Here is an 18,070-nt window from a genome sequence, read left to right on the forward strand (position 1 = left end):
CCCCCGTCGGCCCCTCTATCCATGCCTCTCTCGAATACGTAATACACACACATACCTCTCTAGGCCCCGCCAAATGCATCAACTACACATTCACACATGTTACATCACGTACCCCATTGATCTAAAAAGCCCTCTCTTCACATTTATTTCGCATACAACATTCCTTTTGAATAAAGTGTGGCCAAAAAATTATTTTAGAGTTTCTACATATATACAACATTACAAAGTTATATGGAGGAGTACGAACGCTAATTTGCATTGCATGGTGCCCACAATGATATTTATTCCGCACTGTGAATTTGTATATTTTTATACTATATACAAAGTTAGTCATAATAAAGAGAAACGAAGAGCATCTCTCTCTCCATCGCATACCCCCCTGTTCGCCCCTTTCACGTATGCACACAAAACTATCTCCAGGTCCTCTAAAAGTAAGCCCCCAGAAAATTCACGCATGTTTCATCTTTCTCTCGCGATATATGCAATGACGATCATTGTATTTGAAGCGAAAGCACGATACATACATTGGACTTCAGAATCCACTCATTACGGTCACCATTTACGTTTAGTGGTTATTATACAGTCACGGGCTCACCGTACAACTCTGTATTTGCTCATGACATGACTAGTTGACCAGTTAAACGCTCCACGTGGCACCTCTAGTGTTGCACCACATTATCTCACTACCATCGTGCCCACCTGTCGACTTGTATCTACTCTACATCTACACTCTTATAAAATACATAAAATACACTCTTATAAAAAACAGAGTTGGTGATGATGGTGTGCCTGCCATCCTGCAATATAGTCCGTCCGATTTATATCTGACGGATAGGAAATAAACTATGGCAATTTTGCAAAAAGGTACCCACACACCTCTCCACATTTGCAAATAAGTCCTTCCCTCGTTCATCCTTTTCTCTCACAAGATAAACAAGTCATACAAATGCATCTTGATGTTACGTGCAACGCACGGGCATCTTGCTAGTAAGAATGAAAACAAACGACAAAAAAAATATTTGGACGGTGGTTCGAAGTCATGACCACGGGCACAGCGGACAAGGTGGCCTTGTATTGGTATGCCGAGCCGTCTGTTTTAACACACAGGAGCTGGTGTGGTGATTATACACACACGCACGCATGCACACGAACTGCATCCACGCAACACTCACACAAACACATGCACCCACGCACGCACGCAACACTCACACGTACACACGCAGCCACGCACGCACGCAACACTCACACGCACGCATGCAACACTCACACGCACACACGCACGCATGCATGCACACACCAGTACACCACACGACCAACACACACTCTCACGCTCAAGTGCTCAACCTACACGTGCATGCGCACACATCAGGCCCTGACAGACACATACACAACCAGGTGATTCCCGCGCACGGGTTGGAGCCTTGTCGCGCCTGCGTAAATTTGTGTTTATCTGAACTTTTGCCTATGCGAACTGACAGGTGGGACCCACAAGGAACATGGTCAATTTAACTAGTCAACATGGCGCCACGCAGACTATTTGGCCGGTCAACAGAGTGCAATCCGATGCTGAACTGTGAGCAAGTGACCGTATAATCACCGCAAAACGTATATAGTGACCGTAATCAGCTTATTCTGAAGTTCGGTGACCGTATTACGCTTTTCTCTCTGTAGGCCCTCCAAAACTACATCTCTACACGTTCTCGCATGTTACATCTAACAACTATGCAATACAACACTACTACTACACTCTAACACAATAAATCATATGTGTTTTTAGTTTTACTAGATATCATATTGTTACTTATAATTATTCAGTTTGCATACATTAAAATTGCCTTTGAAATGTATGGCCAGTATCATCTACCGCGCGGGAAAAATCCTGCCCTTTCCTGTTTAATCGGGTTTGTATCGATGGATCGTGCGAAACAGCAAAACTATAGTACTATACAGTACTACAAGTGACAGTTCACTGGGCCATCGTGTCGTCTACTCCTCCGTCGTAAGAGTGGAGCGCTCACTTTCATAAATCTTCTAGTCCCTTTCGCCGACATGTGGGACATCAAGCTACCGGGTCCACGTGCCATACCGGAATATAGTGCAGAGCAGTCGGGGTGAAGCACCCCAGTCATGGCGTCGGCGTAGTAATGAGCAATGAGGCGTCAAATCACAAGCTGCACCTTTCCCGCAGTTAAGTTGGAGGGAAGAAGCAACCATCATTTCACTCGTTGCTGAATCCGCTTCTCCCTCATCTTCTTCAACTTAACCACGTGTTGCTTCTGCCGTTGTTCTGCCTCATGTGGGACGCGGATCGGCTTGGTAAAGCACTGACACGTGGGACCGCATGTTAGCAAACCGCCAGGACAACGTCCTCCGAAAATAAGAAGCCTAATCCTAGACTTATAAAGGGCTACGTAGCTGCTACGTATACTTTCCATCTAATCTATATATGCCCCCCTGATTTTCAGGTGGGGTGGGCCTAATCCTCTCCTTTAATCCAATCAAACAGTCCCACATCACATCAGTTCGTAACTTTACGTAAACCATTACGTGGATGTAGCATTGCTCAAATAAGAAACCTCCCCCGCCATCCGCGTGGCAAAATCACCTCCTTTTTACTAATCTTGATTCTATAATTTTTTAGATCAATATAATTGAGATTTGTATAGATAGCACACAGGAGCAAAACCAAGTGCTACGGTTAAGGGCATCCACAATGTGTAGCCAAATGTGAAAATAGCTTTTGGCATCGTGGGAACCATTGTGGACGGTGTTGCCAAAGCCAAAAAGATGGAACCGAAGCTCCCTGATTGATTGATTGAAGGAATAGAAAAATGCAACGTCTCTCCTCTTTCTCCCATGCTTGGATGCATGTAGTACAGTATAGAGCACAGAGTCTACTCCCCTGTCCCTTCTATCACAAATCACAAAGCAGTGAGGCGTCAAATCACAAAAGCACGGATGAAGCAACCATCATTTCACTCTTCGTTGACTCCGCTTCTCCATCGTCTTCTTCGAGAAACCATCTCACTGCACTAGTACTCCTAGTAGTACTAGTAAAGGACTTCCTGGATGCAAATAAGGCGGTTGTCTCAGCTTGCAGGCGGCACTTGCGAACGACTTGTCGTGGTCTCCCTCAATGGTGTTCTCCGTCGAACGCACTTCGCCAAACCACCAAAAAAAGATATCGTCGACGTCACCACAATGGGAAAGGAAGTCAAATATAGTTACTACCTCCATTTTTTTGTACACAAGGCCAGTATATCAAAATTACAATTTGCAAAGGGCCACTAACACTAATCGAGGCAAAATTGATGGGGAGTGAGATGCATGCATGCGGAAGTGAGAAGGTTGGTTTGCATGGCGCTGCATTAATCAAGCGAAGAGGAGTGAGATGGTTAGCTCTTTGGTCTTTGGAGAAAAAATACGCATTAATTGACACGTGAAACGAGGATTTGTATCGATTAAATCCCGCAAAGGAAAACCCCGCCTTTCTTTTTTAACACTAGTACTCCTAGTACGTACGTACTTATCCTGTTTGGGTCTAGGCCTTGCATTGCCAAACTTCGCCACACATTTTTGCCAAGCTTGCCTAAAGTTTTCAAAATGAGAAGGAAGTACACTTGCGCACGGTTGTCGCGGTCGCACCGCACACTCACACGGTCGCTCCTGCACGCCGCGGTCGCACCGCACCCTCACACAGTCGCTCCTGCACGCCGCAAACCCAACCAAGGGAACGCACCCTCACTGACACGTGCTGTCGCATGTGAACAAACCAAACTCAGCCATCCTATCGCTGACACATAATTTTCGTTCATAGAGTATGTTTATCCAACCGCATGTTGGGGAGTATCCGTACGGCCCGTGCGGTGGTCTGTTGGGGAAGAAGAAGAGGTGAGGAAGAAGGAAAGAAGGGTTAGGAGACGTAGGATATTCATCCAACCGCCTGAAATGGTAGACTGACCCAAGTCAGGCGACTTGCATAACAAATATATGTTCTTACACAGCAAAAGATCCATAAAAACAACAACATAAAGAAAAACTATCACTGCTCGCGGAAAGAGACGGCCTCATCGTCTTTGGCTGCCGGCGTGAATCAACCGTCGCTGCCGACGTGTGTCTCCGCACCGTGGTTGTCCTCGGCCTCCAGCTACTCGTTCAAGCGGAGCATGCGGGCGCTCTGCACGGACGAGAGCACAGCCCGGTTCAAGTCAAGGACGTCCGGTTCCGCCTGCAGGAGGGCCTCGATGGCAGCAGCATCCGCGCGCTCCGCGTCGAGTCGACCCTCCCCCGCCCGGTTCAAGTCCAGGACGTCCGGTTCCGCCTGCAGGAGGGCATCGATGAGAGCGGCATCCGCGCGCTCTGCGTCGAGTCGAGCCTCTGCCGCCCGGTACAAGTCCAGGACGTCCAGTTCCGCCTGCAGGAGGGCCTCGATGGCAGCGGCATCCGCGCGCTCCGCCTCAAGTTGAGCCTCCGCTGCCCGGTTCACATCCACGACATCCGGTTCCGCCTGCAGGAGAGCCTCGAGTTGAGCCTCTGCCTCCCGGTCCTCCTTTAGTATTGCCATGTTGAACCGCTGGTCCGCCTGCACCATGGGGGACTCGGACGCCGGCACGAAGTCGACGTCCATCGTCTCATACCCATCGGGGGCCTTCTGCGCCGCGACCTCCGCCATGAACATTGGATCGGCTTCCTCCTCCTCGTAGCTTGGCTCCAGAGAACTCGGGGATTGGCCCGCCGCAAAGCGAGCTTGGGAACGGAGGTCTGTGGCGCCGACCGCCGCTGCAATTTCTGCGCGGCGCTCCGGCGTCAGCATCTTGTAGTAAGTGATCTTGCGGCGCACCATAGCTTTTCGGCGAACTAGGGGACGCTTGATGCGGGCTAGATGATCGAAAGGTGGGGGAATGGGCTGGAGATTTGGTGTGGTTTTAGCGCAGTGGCTGGCGTAGGCCGAGCAGCGAAGGTTCTGGTGTGAATAGTGGTTCTGGTGATGACCGGTCAATCGGTTTTGACTGTACATCACGCTTGTCGCGTTCGCGTTGCAGCCCGGCACACTGGACCCTCCATGTCGCTCACCGAATGGAACGCGCTTCGTCTTGCGTTTTCGCTCGCTTGTGGGACCGCAGTAGAGAGCAAACCGACGTCCCTCCCCCTCCCCCGCCCACGTCATTTATTATACCACCACTCCCTCCGTTTTATGCGGAGTAAATAAAAACAGAGGGAGTATACTATGGATGAGGATCCCCTGACGTGGCCGAACCCATTGAGTAACTGACATGCGGGGCCTAGCAAGCATGGGGTCCGCCAGTAAGTGACCGAAAGGGAGGGTAAGGCAGGGATACCTACGTCAGAGGATCCACTTCCACTATACTACTTTGACCAAATGTTAGAGTAATAATATATGACATGCAACTTACACAAATGTTAGAGTAATAATATATGACATGCAACTTACACAAAGCATACAGGGTCTAATGCGTTTTTCGAGGCTAACTTTGACCAAATGTTAGAGTAATAATATATGACATGCAACTTACACAAAGCATACGGTCAAATTCGTATGTGAAAGGAGTTTCCAATGATATAATTTTCACATTATACATCTCATGTACTATTAATCTTGTCAATAGTCAAATTGGAAACCATCTCGAGTACAAATCTAGGAGTACGTACGAATCTAACAATATTGATTGGGCGTTGTTGAATGTTGACACCTTTTTGATCAAAGTAGAGATACTTTGACTACACATAAAACTTATATGTAAACTAGAAAGGATAGGGGGAGTATATTGTACGTTCAAAAACGAAACGAACATTGAATACCCTTTATATATGATTTACGGATGCTATGATCAGCGGTTCAAAATTTTGAATCCGCCTTAGGTATCACGTGCCCCCACTCGTTCCCTCTCGATTTCATCTCGGGTCCGGAGATCTATTGAAAGAGGACTAGGGTGGGTACATGCGAATGATACTCGGCGGAATGTTCAAATGAGGCATGCGGGAGGATGGACTCGACTGGAGGGCGACATGATCGATGGAGAAGAGGGTTGGAGAGGAATGAGAAATAAGCAAACGCCACATGATTATACTTGAACAGCTCAAATAAACAATAAGTTGTCTCGCTTGGCCTACATAGTGAAAGGCCTAATGCGCAACGCGGAGCACTGACGCTCGAATATGGCCAGGAAAACAGGGAAACCGACATGTGGGGCACACCCGTCGGGACGACGTAGCGCAGACTAGTCCGATGGAGGAGCTGGCCCACGACCTCCTCGCCACCGACAACCGTTCATGTGGGTCGTTGGGGCCAACAACGGGGCGCAGCTCCAGCACTGCCTCTAGACACGGCGACCACGGTGAGCGACACGCTCATATCGTCGCTAGACACGGTCGGTTTCAGTGTGCCGAGGGTGGCGTTAGTGCTGTGGCACGACCAACGGTATGTTTGGTTTGTGCCCAAGGTTGCCCCATCAAAGCATTGGGTGGCCAAAATTTTGGTTGAGGTATTGGTTGCCCATGATTTGGCCGACATTGGCAAGAAAAATGAACTAGAGTTGGCTAGAGTTCATTGGCATGCCAAAGAAATGGCAACCATCCAAACAAAGACCAATCTTTGGGTCATGACCAAAATTTTGGTTGAGGTATTGGTTGCCCATGATTTGGCCGACATTGGCAAGAAAAATGAACTAGAGTTGGCTAGAGTTCATTGGCATGCCAAAAAAATGGCAACCATCCAAACAAAGACCAATCTTTGGGTCATGACCAAAATTTTGGTAAGGTGCACTTTGGCCACAATCCAAACACACCCCAACACCCGGCTCGTCGAGGATGCACGGGGCGCCGCGACGCGTCCGCGGAGTGGTGTAGCGCGGCCAACTGCATCCTCTGGACCTGAGACCATGCCGGGTCGTCTTGCTTTTTCAATGACATGCGGGGATCGCATGTGAGCAAAGGGCATCTCCAATGTTGCCACGACCGCAGCTGACTACCTTGGCACACCAAAATCCTTGTCCCTCGCGCCGTCGCGCGGTGCGTTCCCAGCCGGCGCCAGCTGCCCGCATTCATGCCGTCCGTTCGTATATCGTCGTTAAGAGGCTCGGTGCCCGAGGAACCAACTCCGGCGACTTAATGACGCACCCGGACGCTTGGCCTCACCGGAATGCGCTACTTAAAGCGGCAACGCCCAGCTAACCTCCACACCATAGCGCATCATCCTCCTACCTGGCACCACATCCGCCATGACCGCAAGTGCGAATGCTCTGCGGGAGAGCTTGTCTTCGGGGATGAAGCTCGAGGTCGCCGCCCTCGCTCAAGTCGCCTCTCGCGACGCAATAGCGGCGTAGCCGGACGCGGACGCGACCGCACAAGCGGTGGCCACGCTGGCGGCCGACGACGGGAGCACTGTCAGCCACGCGTCCTACTTGCCGCCGTCCAACGTCCGGCACCGCCGAGGTCGGGGACTCCTCCGAGAATGAGTAGGGCATGGGAGGCGGCAGGGCATGGTGTGCCAACTGGCCGGTCCGTATCCCGTGTTCTACTCTTCCTCGCCGGAGACCGCACCTTCACTTCACGGGTCTTGAACCCCGCCCCCGTACATAGAGATCGCAGATGGAGGACGTCGGTCGCCGCCGTAGAATAGGTTTAGGGTCGGGTTTCTTTTATTTTTCTGTCCTATAAAAGTTCGAAATGTAATGAAAATCTGCCGTGTTTGCATTAATCTCGGCCGGTGTATATGAACTTTCACAATAATATACATATTGTAGGAGTACTCGCAAGATGCCCGTGCATTGCACGGAAGATCAAGATCTTGTGGGAGAAAAGGATGAACGAGGGAAAGCCTTATCTGCAAATGTGGAGAGGAGTGCGGGTAAATTGTCATAGTTTCCTTCCTATCCGTTAGATATAGATCGGACGGCCTATATTGCAGGATGACAGGCACACCATCATCACCAACTCTGCTTTTTATTGAACCGAGACAAATCTAACATGCGAAGTAAAATGAACACATAGGGTCTATACATACACAAATTATCTTAGGCACTCCAATGGTACGTCCACTACACATTCACACATTTCACATCTTTCTACATCTATGGGAACCTACGAAAGGGTTAACGTAAATTGCCTCTCTCTCTCCTCGCCTGATTTTCATGGTGGTGGGCCCCTCCCTCCCCCCAATCTACAATCAACAGCTCACACATTTCACATTACGTTAATTACGTAACTGGGATTACGTAGGTGTAGAATTACTCGTCCTAAAAAACCCAACTAAGCCAACCTCCCAGCATATCGCGCGGGAAAAGACCCGGCCACGCCGTTTTAGTTGGGATTACCGGATTACTAGTAGTAGTATCGATGGATCGCGCGAAGCAACAATTTTTTTTTTTGAGGGGCGAAGCACCTAGTTTAAAAGGAAAAAAGGCGGTACACTCACAGCACTCCTGTCGCGGTCGCATTGCACCCCACACACGTTCGGTCCTGCACACGGCTCACGCAAACGGAACGCGCTTCGGCTTGCCTCTTCACTGACACGTGGGACTGCACTTGGAGAAACCGACCATGCGCCAAACTCCCCCCGCCCACCGCGCGAAAATCCTCCCCCCCACACACCCAAAAATTCCCCCCAAATCCGATTCAACCGCCCTTCGGCCAACTAGCCAATAATATTCCCCAAACCCCCCTCCCCCCTGTCCCCCTCCACTCCATTCGCTCCGCCAAAGCCGCCCTCCCCGCCGCGCCGATACGTCGGTGCCGCGGTTCGGCGATCCTCTCGCTCCCACAGTATGCTCTCGTAGACTGCCGTCCTCTAGCCGTGCCGCCACCTCTGGCTACGTTCTTGTGGAGGCGCACGGCGGTCAGCGCCGCCACCGCTGGCGACATTCGTGTGGAGACGCACGGCGGTCAGCTTCTCCCACGGTACGCGCATTCTAGACTAAGGCCCCGTTCATGTCGGTGTAGCGCTGAATGTTAGCTGATAGACGCTGTTAATCTCACTGTTTGCCGAAGTAGTTTACTGTCAATATGCTCTGCTTAAGAAGCTTCCTTGCCCTGTTCTGCACTCAATCTGCTTAGCTGAGATGGCATGCCAAGGCCGATTAGTTGCTAAAATATCCTGCCATATATTTATTGTGACGTAGATTGCCATGGTCTAGTGGCCAATCTGTTGGGTGAAATAGCTCTACACCGTTTTATACTCGATCTTTGTTGCTGCGATGGCCTTCGATAGTTTGATGACTGTGTGCTCGGCCTCAATCACTGCTGAAACAGCCTGCCATAATTTGGCACTCAAATCTGTTTGCTGAATTAGCTTTACATATATTTCATTACTTAGATCTGCTCGTCCAAATATCTTGCCATAGCTTTAGACATCGACCTAGGTATTTTTTTTCTGGACTTCATAAAAAAGCATATATGTTTTTCCTGTAATATCTAGTAGAAGAACTAATTTGTATGTCTAACAGATGGACAGGACTTGGATAAGTTCTGCTCGAAGATTCTCCGCTGCATATGTCGAGGGGGTTGAAAACTTCATGAACTTTATCAGAGCTGAGTACGGTGGTCCGAAATCAGATGTGCTCTGCCCGTGTAGCAGTTGTATGAATTCAGTTACAAGACCCCAGTCAACTGTGCAAAATCATCTACACTTGTATGGGATGTCGGTCACATATACTAGGTGGGTTCATCATGGTGAAGCTGTGAGCGTCAATGTTATTGACTACGTGGAAGCAGCAGATCACCATCTTGATCTGCCTGATGCTCAGGTGGAAGAGGAGGAGGAGGTGGTGGTGGCAGAGCCAGTGAGTTTGACCAACATTGAAACAATGCTACGAAATGCTCGTGCATTCCGTGAACTTTCACCTACAGAAGAAAAACGGTGGGCCCGCATGTTGGAACAATGCAACGTTGCTGTCACCCCAGGAAATAAGCTGTCAGTATTCTCAGCTATGGTCACCTTTCTTCAGGTGAAGACACCTGAGCGGATGACCAACAAATCATTCGATGCGATGTTGGCTGCTTTCCGCGAATCTTTCCCAGATGCGTCTGAGCTGCCACACACCTACAGTAAAATGAAGAATTTCCTTCGTGCAGTTGGAATTGGATATGATATGATCCATGTTTGTAAGAATAATTGTGTTCTGTTCCGGAAGGATTATGCCAAGTTAAGTGAATGCCCGAAATGCAAATCATCAAGATGGAAAGATGGCGATGCTGTGAAGAGGATTCCTCATAATGTTCTGAGACATTTTCCAATTATACCAAGATTGCAGAGGTTGTTTCATGATGCTGAAACAAGAGAGGATGTACTGTGGCATTCTAGGAACCAGGAGTACAGAGATCAGAATGTAATGAGCCATCCATCTCATGGTAGTGAGTGGAAAAGCTTCAATGATAAACACAAAGAGTTTGCTGCTGACCCGAGACACATTAGACTTGGATTAGCTTTAGATGGATTTAACCCATTTGGCCACCAGAGCGCCACATATAGCATGTGGCCAGTGCTTGTTATCCCTTACAACATGCCTCCAAATGTCTGCACCAAAGAATCAAACTACATGATGGCCTTGCTCATCCCAGGTCCAAAAAGTCCTGGAAAGGATTTTGATTTGTTCATGGAGCCTCTTGTGGAGGAACTTCAACAGCTATGGAAGGGTGTTCTCACTCGAGACCTATATAGCAGCCCACCAGCTGATTTCTTTCTGCGTGTTGTTATAATTTGGTGCATCCATGATTATCCGGCTTTGGGCACTATGTCAGGGCGAACGACACATGGTTACAATGCATGTGTTCGCTGTGACAGGAATCCGCTGTCATACGCAATACTTAGCAAGATCTGTTACATTGGACACCTCTGTTTCCTTGCCAAGGACAAGCCGCATCCTAGAAAATACCGAAGACATGTGTTCAATGCAAAGCATGAAAACCGTGATGCGCCAAAGAGGCTCACCGCCGATGAGTTGCAAGTGGAATTAGAGAAGGTCAGGCATATTACACCAGGAAACCATCCTGGTAATGGTAGCGGGAAAAGGAAGCGTGGCAGGATAGAAGAGAGATTATTGTTTACCCGCAGGTCCACTTTGTGGGACTTGGAGTATTGGAAAGATTTGGATCTGCGGCATAATCTTGATGTGATGCACATCGAGAAAAATATATGTGACAGCATTATCGGCACACTTCTTAATATTGAAGGGGAGACGAAAGATACCTTAAAATCTAGGATTGATTCGACACACCTGGGTATCAGAAAGGATTTGCAGGTGCAAGATGAAGGTAAACCACGGGATATGGCACCAGCTGTGTACGTCTTGGACAAGGTAAAAAGAAAAGAATTCTGCGAGGTCCTGTCACGTGTGAGATTCCCACATGGATTTGCTTCCAACCCTGAAAGGAGAGTCAGTGCAGATGGAAACAAGGTACAAGGGTTGAAAACTCATGACTGCCACGTCCTACTTCAAAGGGTTTTACCTGTTATCCTTAGAGGATTGGGCCGCCCTGACTTATACAGAGTAGTTGCAGAGTTGGGACAATTCTTCAGGGAACTCTGTAGTAGGAATATCAGGATAGATGCTTTGGAGCGTCTTAGAGACAAGATACCAACTATCCTATGCGACCTTGAGAAGATATATCCTCCAGCCTTCTTTGATGTGATGGTGCATTTGGCTGTTCATCTACCTGATGAGGCACTACTTAGAGGTCCAATACAGTATGGCTGGATGTACCCTATTGAAAGGCGGCTAGGCACTTTCGAGGGCTATGTTAGGAACAGAGCTAGACCCGAGGGTTCCATTGCAGAGGCCTACATTGCTACAGAAGCATTGACATTCTGCTCAAAATACATTGAAACAGCTGATCAGCTTAGCAAAGAGGTGGGTGAAGACAATCCCGGGCTCAATGTTTTCGATTATTCTGTTCGAGTTACAGGGAAGAGTCGACAAGAGGACAAACCTAAAGATTTTGACAAAATGGTTTGGTATGTGTTGAATAACTGTCCTGAGATACTACCTTATATTAAGTAAGTGCAGTACTGCAGCTTATACATCGTAATCTACTAAACTTGCAGCACATTCTTATATATTTAGATGTTTGATGCGATCACTATGTTGTGCAGCATCTACAAAGAGGAGTTACTGCCGCAAAATCCAAGAAACATTGACAAACTGGTTATGGCAGGATTTGCGAAATGGTTCAAGAACCATGTAAGCTTTTGAAGTGCATTGTCAGTTTTTTTTAATATATTGAGTACATAAGATGATCAGCTTGTCTATTTTCTAACCATAGGTTAAGAAGATGCGGGAGGATGGGCAGGCAGTTGATGATGCCCTTTACTCACTAGCAATGGGTCCTGATACTCGGGTAAGACATTATGAATCTTGCGTTGTTGGAGATGTGCGCTACAACACCCTTGCACAAGACAAAGGCAGGAAGACACAAAACAGTGCCATCATGAGCACGGATACGTATGACAAAGAGACAACTGAAATGTATGCTAACATAACAGACATTGTTCAGTTGCAGTATATCTCCAGTTTCGAGGATCATCGGTGTGTGGTTCTGTTGTGCTGTCGTTGGTATAACCTGTTTTCCAGGATCGCAAAACCCAGAGCTGATGATTATTTCAAATCCATCAATGTCAAGGTGGCGTACCAGACCAACGAGCCTTTTATTTTGGCAAATCAAGCAACACAGATATTTTTCTTGGAAGACACATTTGCACGTAGCGATGACTGGAGAGTATTACAAAGGTTTGAGCAGAGGAATTCGTTTAATGAAGTTGCACAACAAGATGATGCTTACACTGCTCCTGATGTACAACATAACACAGATGTTCCTAATATCTTTGAGAACCATCACGTCAATGACGCCGGCGAAAAGATTGTCTGTCGTGCTGTGGACATACAAGAGTTGATCAAGAAGAAGCCAACGTTCGAGGACGTTGAGGACGAAGAAGAAGATGACACCATGGGGAATTACGATTCAGACTGATAGACATGGCGACGATGTTGACGCTGCTGCTGCGAATGATGATTACATTGCTTTTGTCGTATTTGCCTGTCAGAAGACGTTTTTTTATCTACTATGCGAAATTGTGTTTGCTATGACAACTGAAACCTCATGAACATGTTGTTTAGTATTTTGCTGTGAGAACATCACTTGTTATGTATGCTGATTTGTGTTTGGTGATTGTATGACAACTAAAACATGATGACATTGTTGTTTAGTTCTACTCATATTTGGCTGTGAAACTTGAATTTGATGACATAGTTTGCTGTTGGACTGCAATTTGCTTGACGTCTTCGAATGAGAACAAAGCTGACCCGACAGGGCCTCTGCTATTTATTTATTTATATGAGCAAAAGGGTATACCCCTGATTTCCGTTAATAGAAATAATTAGATGTTCACAACACTACACCCAGCCTGCTACACTGGTTTCATTCATTACTAGTTTCAGCAAAGTGCTCATGTCGTAGCCACTGAATACATCACGAGTGCTACATACACTGCAAATAAAGAGACAATCATCCTACAGAGCACATCGATTTTGCCCATTATCTTCACAAGCTCTTTCATCTCCTCATTGCTGTCAAGGCCGTTCAGCAGCTGTTGCTTGGCCATGATCAGAGGAACTGCATCTTTAACCTTCTGCTCTGCATCTTCCTCTTCTGTCGTTCCTTCAGTTACTTGTCCAACACCCCAACCTGCTGGTATTGGGATTCCTCGGCTAACCAAATAATCAGCGTAGTTGCATTCCCCCACATCAGCAACTTCCCAAAAATACAAATCACACGAATCTTCCCTTTTCTACACGAATCAAATTGGAAGATCATCAACCAAACTATTAAAAAAATCAGCAACTGAAAGCAGCAGAACAACACTTAAACATATTATTACCCCATGATTCGGGCATTTGTAGAAGACTCGGCCAGGGTTGCGGATTGTGGTTGAGACGCGACGGATGACTCTGCGTGATTTGCAGCAGTGGCACCACACCAACGGCAGCGGGTTGCGATGAGCAATCGGCTATGGTGCGCGTGCCGGCGGGGGTGTGATGAGACCCACAGGCGATGGTATGGGTGGCGACTTGGCGCATATCTGGTTGTTGCCTGCTGAAGAGCAGGTGGACGAGCAGCCAGCGGACATGGTTGCTGCGGCCAGAGCTTCTGATGCTAGGCAGAGTAAGTAGAGAAGAGGAGAAGCAAACATTGGATATGTCAGTTTCATTACTTGCAGAGTAGCATAGCACCATATATAGTCATAGTCTAGGTTTGGATTCAAACCAGCTACAGGAGGGACCTCCTTGTTTTGCGAAAAAAAATATTTCTCCACCTGACAGCTGGGACCCACCGGCTGTATCTTCGCACGGAAGGAAGTGCCTCCTTGTTTTGCGAAAAAAAATATTCATCCCGTTGACAGCTGGGACCCGTCAGATTTGGTGACTGACTTGTGGTCCTACTAAGCGGACGTGTACGCACGGCTTTGTCAACTTAATCAACAAATGATTCTAGCAGCTAGACCGTTGGATGTTAATCCAACAGCCGTGCTCCTTCTTCAACCTCTGTTCTTGCTCCTGTCTCCCGTGGGCGGCACCGTGGCTATGCTGCCGCGCACCCGAACCAGTGAAGTTTCCCACTCCTCTCCATCTGCGACTCCACTGCCCCATCTTCCCCATCTCCGGGTCGTTCCAGTCTGGGTGCGCTCGGCACGGTGTGGTCAACGTGGTCAACAACCGAGAGTCATCGGAAGATGACTGTACGTGAGAGGCTGACCGTGGGGACACACCACCCCCATGGACGCATGCATGCAACGGAATGCGGCGAGGTCAACATGGTCAAGGAACGACTTCCATCGGAAGTATACTGTACGTGGAGAGTCTCAGCTAGGTCCACGGCCGCAGCAAGTAAGTGCCTCCTTATTACGCGAAAAATAATGATTCCTCCAACTGACAGCAGGGACCCACTGGACGGGCCACCGTATTTTGCGAAAAAACGTTTCCCCCTGACAGCTGGGACCCACCTGACGGGCCACCGTATTTCACGGAAAAAAAACGTCCCCCCCGCTGTCAGCTCGGACCCACCGGAAGTGCCTCCTTATTACGCATAAAAAATGAATACTCCCCCGGCTAGCGGGGACCCACCTTGGTAAGAGGCTGACTTGTGGGCCTACTAAGTTGACGGGGACGAAGGGCTTTGTCAACTTAGTCAATATGAACGATTCTAGCTCAAGTGACCGTACGATGTCCATCCAACGGCCGTAGTGCTTCTTCAACCTCTGGTCTTCTTGCTCCAGCCGCCCAAAGCAGCGCCGGTCGTGTCGCATGCTCCTGCCTCCCGTGGCCGGCTGTGCTGCCGCGGAGGCCTCACCGCCCCTACTATTCCCACCGCTGGCCAGGCCCTGCGGCGACGGCAGCCTCACACCGCAGCCGAACCAGTGAACCCTCGTACTCCTCTCCGCGCGGGCTTCCACTGTCGCGTCTTCCCCGGCTCCGCGTGGTCCCCTTCCTAGGCCTCGCCGTCGTCCACCGCCGTGGTGCTCTCCGCGCGGCGTGGTCAACGTGGTCAAGGAACGACTTCCATCGGAAGAGTACTGTACGTGGAGAGGCTGACAGCTGGGTCCACGGCAACAGCCTAGTTTTTTTGTGATTTGCCAAGTAAGTCGCTTTGTCAGTCCTGTTGGGCTGCAAATCTTTCAAGACGAGGAGAGCTTTCATTCGGCTGGCCGAGAAAATGGCCCATCAGTAATGAGAAATGGGTTGTACATTTTTAAAACACATCAAACCGGCAATTAGTTTCAAATATCTTTTTTTTCATTTCGAGATTTTAAATTACATTAATTTTTATGCGTGGAGAATTTGTTGGATTTTATATTGATATACATTTATTTTTAAAATCAGTTTGAATGTGAGTCGAAATTTCAGGATTAAAAACAGTTCGGACCGCACCGAAATATGCAAAATTTCGTATAATTTTTTAACCGTGGCCACAATATGGGCTGTAATGCTAACAAAAAGAATATGGGCTCCAAAAAAACTTAATAATTAGCAGATGGGCTGTAAATTATTAGAAATAATGGCAGACGGGCTGTATGCTGTTTTCCACAGATTTGAGGCTTTCCTAAAAAAAAGGTTGACGCACAAGCAGTGACTGTTGGATGGCCATCCAACGGCCGTCGTGCTTTTTCAATCTCTGCTCTTCCTGCTCCAACCGCTCAAACAAGCGCCGGCGGGACTGCCTGCTCCCTCCTCCCCGCGGTCGGCTCTGCTGCCGCGCAGGCCTCACCGCCCCACCGTACTCCCATCACTGGCCTAGCCATCCCTCAACTCACCCACACCTGCTGTTATTCTCCAGCGACGGCAGACGAACCAGTAAACCCTTGTACAGTCGTACTCCCCTCCGCGTGGGAAACAACTGCCGAGTCTTCCCTGCCTTCGTGTCGTTCCCTTCCTAGGCCTCGCCGTCGTCCACCGCCCTGGTGCTCTCGGCGCGGCCTGGTCAACGTGGTCAACGACCGACATGCATCTGAAGTGGACTGTACGTGGAGACGCCGACAGCTGGGTCCACGGCCGCACGCAAGGAAATGCCTCCTTATTACGCGCAAAATAATGATTCCTCCACCTGACATCAGGGACCCACCGAAAGGGCCTCTGTATTTCGTGAAAAAACGTTACCGCCGCTGACAGCTCGGACCCACCAGCTATATCTTCGCACGCAAGGAAGTGCCTCCTTATTACACACAAAAAAAATGAATACTCCCCCTATTAGCTGGGACCCAGTATAGTGGCAGGCTGACTTGTGGGCCTACTAAGTTAACGGGGACGGAGGGCTTTGTCAACTTAGTCAATATGCACAATTCTAGCTCTAGTGACCGTACGATGTCCATCCAACGACCGTAGTGCTTCTTCAACCTCTGGTCTTCTTGCTCCAGCCGCCCAAAGCAGCGCCGATCGTGCCTCGTGCTCTTGCCTCCCGTGGCTTGCTGCGATGCGGCGGAGGCCTCACCGCCCCCTACTACTCCCACCGCTGGCCAGGCCATCCCTCTACTCACCCACACCCCCTGTTATTCTGCGGCGACGGCAGCCTCACACCGCAGCGAACCAGTGAACCCTCGTACTCCTCTACGTGTGGGCATCCACTGCCGCGTCTTCCCCGGCTCTGCGTTGTCCCCTTCCTAGGCCTCGTCATCGTCCATCGCCCTGGTGCTCTCGGCGCGGCCTGGTCAATGTGGTCAAGGAACGGCTTCCATCGGACGTGGACTGTACGTGGAGAGGCTGATAGCTGGGTCCACGGCCGCAGAAAGGAAGTGCCTCCTTATTACGTGCAAAATAATTGTTCCTCCACCTGACAGCGGGGACCCACCGGACGGGCCACCGTATTTCACGAAAAAAACGTTTGCCCCTGACTGCTCGGACCCACCAGCTACATCTTCGCACGCAAGGAAGTGCGTCCGGGCCAAAAAACGATTCGCCCCCTGACTGCTGGGACCCACCAGCTACATCTTCGCAGGCAAGGAAGTGCCTGACAGTCGGGACCCACCTGGTCGAAGCGTACGTAGCGTTGTCATTCTGGTCGCGAACGTGTACGTACATATATACTAGTGGATGTAGAGGCGCGTACGTGTCGTAGTAGAGGCGCGCCCGTAGCATGTACACGTACGTACATCGGCCAGGGTGCAAGAAAGAAAATACGGCCACGTATGTGTACATACGGGTGGGGTCTTGAACGCCTACTCGCGCATACGTACGGCCAGGGCTCGTGTACATGGCTGGGTCGGAACGGAGAAACAACGTCGTCGTCATGTTCATGGGGAGGCAACGGAATGCGTCGTGTTCATGGGTAGGCAACGGAATGCGTCGTGTTCATGGGGAGGGGTGTGGCGTACCGCAAAACAGAGGAAACGGACCTCCTACGGTCGAAACGGGGGTCCTGTTGATCGGGAGGAGTGTGGTGTACCGCAAAACGGAGGAAACGGACCTCCTACGGTCGAAACGGGGGTCCTGTTGATCGGGAGGGGTGTGGCATACCGCAAAACAGAGGAAACGGACCTCCTACGGTCAAAACGGGGGTCCTGTTGATCGGG

Source organism: Triticum aestivum, chromosome 1D, assembly GCF_018294505.1.
Source record: "Triticum aestivum cultivar Chinese Spring chromosome 1D, IWGSC CS RefSeq v2.1, whole genome shotgun sequence".
Classification (NCBI taxonomy): Eukaryota; Viridiplantae; Streptophyta; class Magnoliopsida; order Poales; family Poaceae; genus Triticum; species Triticum aestivum.